The sequence below is a fragment of the Zea mays genome, chromosome 3 (assembly GCF_902167145.1).
Source record: "Zea mays cultivar B73 chromosome 3, Zm-B73-REFERENCE-NAM-5.0, whole genome shotgun sequence".
In the NCBI taxonomy this organism is placed as follows: Eukaryota; Viridiplantae; Streptophyta; class Magnoliopsida; order Poales; family Poaceae; genus Zea; species Zea mays.
In genome coordinates this window covers 45,808,419-45,815,305 of record NC_050098.1, presented here as the reverse complement: position 1 = coordinate 45,815,305, position 6,887 = coordinate 45,808,419, and the positions used below count along the sequence as shown (strand labels likewise).

Sequence of the window (6,887 nt, the reverse complement as noted above, 5' to 3'; positions counted from 1 at the left end):
AGACTGTTTGACACGAGTTGACATGAGTTTTGTCTCGGGTTGAATAGTGCAGACAGACAAGACTTGGCGCCACCATATCTCCTAAACCAGACCCGGTCTCTCCTTAGAACTCACATGAACTAGGTAGCTCTAGGTGCAGGGAAGAAATCTTACACAAGCCATATGGCAAGATTCGCATGTTTAGGTGCTCAGCAGGCGCAAGAACTTGGGCAGAATAACACAACCACGTGTTCGACGCGCCCTGGCAACGCCAGAGCACGCCCCGACGCTCGGCCCCGCGTGCACCGCGCTGCGCCAAGCCAGACCCGTGCCCACGCCCGCGCCCACGCCTGCGCCCACGCCTATAAAGCCGACCGAGGCCTCGTCCGTACGCCCCCGCTCGCTCTCAACCTCGCCGGAGCGCAAAATCACCGGCGATCGCTCTGCGCACGGCGTGCCAGCGGCCGCCCGAGAACCGACCACCATAGACCGGCCACCCTAGCCACTCCCCGCCCCGTCCGACCCTCGAGATAGCCTCTACGTGCCTCGATGAAGCTTCCAGAGCCAGGAATCGAGCTCTACCTCGCCGGAGACACCGGATTAACGTCGCCGGACTTCACCCGACCGCCGGCGTACGTAGACCGAGCTCCACGATGAGTCTTTCTTTGATTCCTTGCACGGGTAGTTTCCTTAGCACCCCGTGAAGCTCCCTGTGCCCTTGGATTGAACTCTACCGCCGTGAGCAGGCCGGGGCACACGCCGCCGACGAGCCTGCCCGCCTGCGCACGTGGCCTGACCGATTCCGGACATCACCATCGACGAGTCGTACCTCGACGTGATCGCAAGGACTTCCCGAAGCTAACCCCACCCTTCGCCGGACCTCCCTCGCCACCGGTAAGCCGCGCCGCCCTGTTTACTTCCACAGTTACTGTTTCAAAGGGGGAGGGATCTCGGGGAGAAAGAAGAGGAAGCCAGGGGGGTTTGAATAGTCAAAGACTCAGGTGAATAGTTTCACAGGGGCATAAGTTAAAGAATTGGTTTAGGAAAAGCCCAGGGTCCTCGGTGTAAACTGGTTTTTCATAAAACCTTTAAACATTATTCATTTAAATGTAAACAGAGCTTGTAAAATTCATAACTTCAGTTTTATTCAACCAAATTTGTTCAAACCAATTTTGCTAGGTTCTAAATAATATGAACTACTTAGGAAAAATACAAAACACCCTAAGTATTGCAGAAGATTTTAAAGATTAGATTTAATTAGTAAATTGGCCAATGGATAAATAAAGCAGGGAAAAATAGCTACACTTTTAGACTGGGGTTAAGAAAAAAAATTAGAGAGGTACTTAGACACTCCCTAACCTATTTAAAAATAATACACCCCTCAGTACACCAGATTAGGGAAGGGTTTACCATTTAAACTCATTTTGACTCAAAGTTAAAGAAAATAGAAAAGAGAGTTTAAAATAAGAACCAGGGGGCAACCACATTTTTGCTAGCTCACTTATTTCACTTAGTTAACTGGAAAAATTTTGTTAGACCCTTTGTTAGTACAAAAGAAATGCACTACCTTTTATTTTATGAAAACAATGAAAACTTAGAAAAACCTTAGAAAAATAATCCCAAGGAGAACCCAGATTCCGCTGCATTTCGAACAGGTTTTGACCCACCGGCCACGATATACTGATACGGCCATAGTGCCTGAATTTGGTGAAGGGACCTCTTCCGCTGCCGAAGCGGAACAAGCTGCTCCCGCCATTCAGAGCGCTGAAGGATCGACTATAGTACCGAAGGTGCCTATAGTCGGGTCAGCCGAAACCAAAGATGGTGCGGCCAAAGAGCCAGAGTTGGAAAAAACAGTAATGTTGCCAGAAATTCTGAGCCCACCGGTAGAGGCAGAACTGCCGAAGGTGACAAAGGCTCCCGCCACAACTCCTAAGAGGAGGAGAATGGCCAACGTGCTAGACGCTGTTATGGAAACCACAAAGACATTAACTCCTGCCCCTGCGAAGAAAGTTGCCGAAGCTACTACGGCCTAGACTGAAGCCGAAGTTGGGCCTTCAGTGCCCACTGAGACGAAGCCTGCCGTGACTGAGGATAAGGCAGAGCAAGAATCTCCAAATGCCTGTGTGACGGAAAAAGCTAAATCTCCTGCTCCCAAAGCTCCGTCCGAAGATATTGATTATATTATTCAACATGCTTTGGGGAAAAGATTATCCAAAGAAGAAATTTTAGAAGCCAAACACTATGCCCGGAAACTGAAATATCCGAAGGGGGCCTTAGTGTTCAACGGCACGGACGAAGATGATTTCCTGTACTGTCTCCCGGACAACAAAGAGATAATCGTTTGTCGGGAGATGGCCAAAAGTATGGGATTTCCGAAGCTCGAAGCTGGCCTCTCCGCCATGTCGAAGGATGACCTTGCGGACAAACTCACATACAACAGTATGAAGGTATAGAAGCTGTGAACTTTAAAGTTTATGGACTTGGAAATGAAGTCTTTCGTTATCATGCTAATCCTTTCTTTTTTCTTGCAGGGCTTCATTCTTAGCAACGCCCTGAGGGCGCAAAAGAATGCAGAAGACGAAAGCTGCACTATAGCTCTCGGCAACCTTCGATCAGAGGTAATTAAGCTGAGAAACGAAACCTTGGAGGACAAAATTCTAACTTCATTGGTGAGTAAAGTGAAGGAAGATGAAGCGAAATACAACGCTCAGGCCGAAGCTCATAAAGCTGAGGTCGAAGACCTTCAGAAAAAGCTCGCCGAAGCTAATGAGAACTTTGCACTTGCAAAAGCCAGTGAAGAAATTAGTGAATGGTCAAAACCTAGACAAGAGAAAAATGTTGAGGAGCTTCACGAATCCAAGAAAAGGTGCTTCAACAAGTCCTTGGATTGCATGAAAAAATTGAAAAGCAGCTTTTGCAAAAGTAGGTGCTTATTCTTCTGAAGAGAACTTTATTTGAGGTGACCCCGAAGGCGTCATTAATTGGATAAACGGGGAAGCCGAAGCCTTTGAAGAAATCTTGAACGATCGCTGGGATATTTGTGCCCTTTCTGGTGCTAGAGGTATTGCGGCAATTCTGGAGAAGGCTGGTTGCGACCTCGTTAAAACTGTAGCCCAGGCTTAAGCCGCCTTCTCCACAGATGACACAAAAGACCCTTCGGCTGAAGCTACTTTGGTGGGCGGAAAATTTTATTCTGATGTCTAGGTGAACGGTGGTCGGGAATTGGCCAACGAAATTATAAAGAAAAAATGAAAAGGAAACCCATGAAGCCCGAGAAGAAGCTAGACGAGCCGAAGAAGCTGCTGAATGCAAAAGGCGCATAGGTAATGTTTTTAAATTTTCGCTTCGGCTCTTATTTTCTGGCTTCGAACTAACGGTTTGCCCACTACAGCTGAATTGTCACCGCTGCCCAAGCCATATAATGTGATACCCGGTTTGCAAAGAAGAGAAGTTGGGGGTTGTTCTTTTTGTTTTTTTTTCCTCATCCGGTTGTTGTTTTGGGGATTTGGAATTTTGTGGAAAACATTCACAACTAGGGCAGTAGAATTTAATTGGTTTGACGCTTGCGTTGCGGTCGGGAGCTGTCGCGTGGGTTAGTTGGGCCGCAATTGGTGTTTCAGCCCATTAACCCTCCCAAACCCTAGCCGCCTCCCTCCTAACCCCTTCCCCCTTGTGCAGCCGCCCCCCCCCCCCCACTTCTCCCCCCTTGGCCGCCGCCCCCCTGCCCATCTCCTCCTCTCTCAATTCTTGCAGCCACACCACCAAACCCTAGCCGCCCCCCCCCCCCCAATCTCCTCCTCCCAAGGTGCCAATCCTTGCCGCTCGGATCATCGTCGTGGTGCGAGTCTTCAATCGTTTTGGTGGAGGGAAGAAGGGAGGAAGGAAAGGGGAAGAATCCAAGGTGATTTTTGTGTTCATCCCTTGTTCATTTGCGCTGCAATTCAATTGATTAGAGGTTGCGTTTGCGATTGGGTAGAGGGGGCTGTCCAGAATTTTAGGTGGTGGATGAACAGCAGTAGTTCTAGCAGTTTCTGTGTTTTTTTCGTAAGAAATTAATGGAAATCAGTTTGGGGATCATGTAGAACTTTGTCTTACCTTTCCAACGAGTATTTATGTGCTCAATTTGGAGTTATAAATTGAAAGTTATCACCGTTTGAATCCGGGTATGTGGCTGTCCAAAAAAACAGATTTTTCAGGGGGGTGAACAGCCGCAGTATTAGCAGTTTCTGGGGATTTTTCGGGAGTAATTAGGGTTAATCAGTATAAGAATCATGAAGGGCTCCTTCTTATCTTTCCAACAAGTACTTATGCGCTTGATTCGGAATTATATTTTAAAACTTATCGCTGTTTGAATCCGAGTATGTCGCTGCCCAAAACAGGAAAAACAGATTGCAGGGTTTATTTTGTGGACCGTCTAGGGGTAATTAGATGTTAGAATTTAATCATTAATTGTATACAAAACTTGTGGGGAATTTTATGTAATTGTCTCTGGAGTTTTTGTTTGACACCACTGCTGTCTTAATTTTAATGTTATGGAATTGTTAAGCAGCGCCGCTGCAGTTTGGTTGGTGTAGGGAGAATTGTTACCCGCGGCGGGGTTTGAGATTGCGCGTAGGTGCGGCGTTGTTTTGAGTTTTTTTATGTGAATTTGGTGCACTAAGTTGGGTGTCAAAAATAGGTGGTGGACTCCCAGATCGTTCTTAGGGATTTGCCCAAACTTCCGGTGAAGGCAAGTAAAACTGTGATGGTTATTCCGTCTGTCAGATGAGGAGTCTTATACTTGATTATGTTGTGCTATTGTGTTCATATTCATATTTCCTTTTGAGTACCATCATTTGAAAATGTTCATGTTTCATGGATTTCATATGTTGAGTTTGAGGTTTGATTATGTTACTCAAGTGATTATTATGTGGAATGGGTGGAAGTAAATGTCTAGCACATTTTTATTTGGGAAGAACTCATGATGTTGTCATGCATAATGCACTCATCATCCATTGCATTGAAGTTTCGTCGCGATCTTATGGTCCGACCGTACCGGTACATTGAGCATCATATGTTGCCCGAGAAGGGGTATGGTGCAGCTTCATATCCTTAGAGATATGGAGGCAGAAGTCATTATTGCATTTGTAGCCATGTGCATTCGTGGGAGAGGTGTGGAATTTATTATGGGGATGTGGATAATTTGGACTTGTGCATGGTGATTCTACTTGGCGTTGAGTTTTTAGTTACTTGTTTACTTGCTGCAATTTACTATTCAAAAGAAAAGAAAGAGGTTCTGAACACGTGGTTGTGTAAGCACAGTTGATTTACAATGTCCTATTTGTTGTAGTTATGTTTACTTGCTGAGATGTGTTATCTCACATCTTGCATTGTTTGATGCAGGCACCTAATTTCTGCTTTGGGAATAGAAGGATGTAGCAGCACAGCCACTACACCTTTAATAAAGGAACCGCCATTTAATAATGTTGTTAATCAGAGTCGGTCAAGTCTAGTGAATTGCTTTGTTCTTGGTTGAACGTTTATTTTGGGGTGGGCTGAGTTTCTTATCCCATTTGTTTTACTTCAGTTGGGGCATAAATGAGCTTTACCACTTTGCATCTAGTTTCTACTATGTGAATCATATGTCTTTATATCATGTATGAACTTTATGTTTTTCCCTCCTTGTTATGTTAGTTTCAAAGGAGGTGCTGTCGGATTTTGCTATGTTTTCTTTCTTTATTACGCCTCTTGTGTGGAGAAAGTTAGGTGGGTGGGGTTTTTGGTGATATCCATTGTGTGTGACCAGTGGGGTGTTACAGTTAGTATCAGAGGAATAGGCTGTAGATCCTAGCAAGTGAAGTAATAATAAATTGACACACTGCACATGTAGGATGGGATTTCTGGCTTGCTATTGATATGTTCTGTTATTGTATGTGCTAGTTTGGCATTATCTGAAGAGATGTTATGCCAATCTTATGTACTTATTATTCTCATCCCTATGGCTGCAGCTATGCCGCCTCGTAGGGCTCGAGGTAGTCCGCAAGCTCCTAGTGGGGACTCGATGAGTCCGGCGGCAATGTTAGCCGCGATGCAGGCCATGCAGCAGGAGTTGGCCCTTCTGAGGCAAGCCATTCCTGTCACCCCTGCGGGTGCTGCTCAGGGTGCTGGAGGTGGAGAAGTGCCCGGGGGCGCTGTCCCTGCGGGTGCTGTTCCAGGTGGCGGGGCCAAGGTGCCTCTTTCAGTCAGTGGTCTTTCTCTGATGCAGTGGATGGGCATGAAGTTGGATTCTTTTGATGGCAGTGGTACTCCGGTCGAGGCGGCAGATTGGTTGACTTATGTGGAGGATAAGATGAATGTCTTCGAGATTGCTTATGGAGATCGGGTTCGCTTTGGCACTCAGCTGCTGAAGGGAGAGGCTCAGATTTGGTGGAGAGGCGTGCAGGCAGCGCACTCCTCCTCACCAGGAGTCCTATCTTGGGATGTTTTCATCAGGCAGTTTGAAAGAAGATTCTACCCGGTCACCTTTCTGGAGAAAATGAAGATTGACTTGCAGTCCTACAAGCAGGAGAAGAAGTCTGTCACAGAGTATGAGGTGGGCTTCAACAAGATGGTCCGCTTTGTCCCTCATGTGGTTTATAATGAGATGGAGAAGGCGAGCCAGTTCCGTCAGGGTCTGAAGCCTTCTATCAGGCATGCACTGGGGGCCTTTCCGTTGGTGGACTTCCGTACCACGGTGGAGCAGGCGCTGGGTGTGGAGATGCAACACCAGTATACCATGGAGTCGCAGAAGTCTTCGGGTGTTGATCAGCCCCGTAGCCAGAACACGAGGAGGGGCAACACTGGAGGTCCAGCTCACAAGAGGGGCAAGTCTCAGCATCAGCGCCACCATCCTTATCGTGGCAAATCTTCTGACTCGGGTACTTCGG

At 46.9% G+C, this 6,887-nt stretch overlaps 1 long non-coding RNA gene across 1 annotated transcript; it reads left to right on the top strand.

Moving 5' to 3' along the window:
• Window positions 1-3,639: 3,639 nt before the first annotated feature.
• Window positions 3,640-5,670, top strand: LOC111591178 (uncharacterized). Its single transcript, XR_002750345.2, has 2 exons — window positions 3,640-3,883; window positions 5,365-5,670. It is a non-coding gene; the product is annotated as an uncharacterized lncRNA (long non-coding RNA).
• The last annotated feature ends 1,217 nt before the right edge of the window (window positions 5,671-6,887 follow it).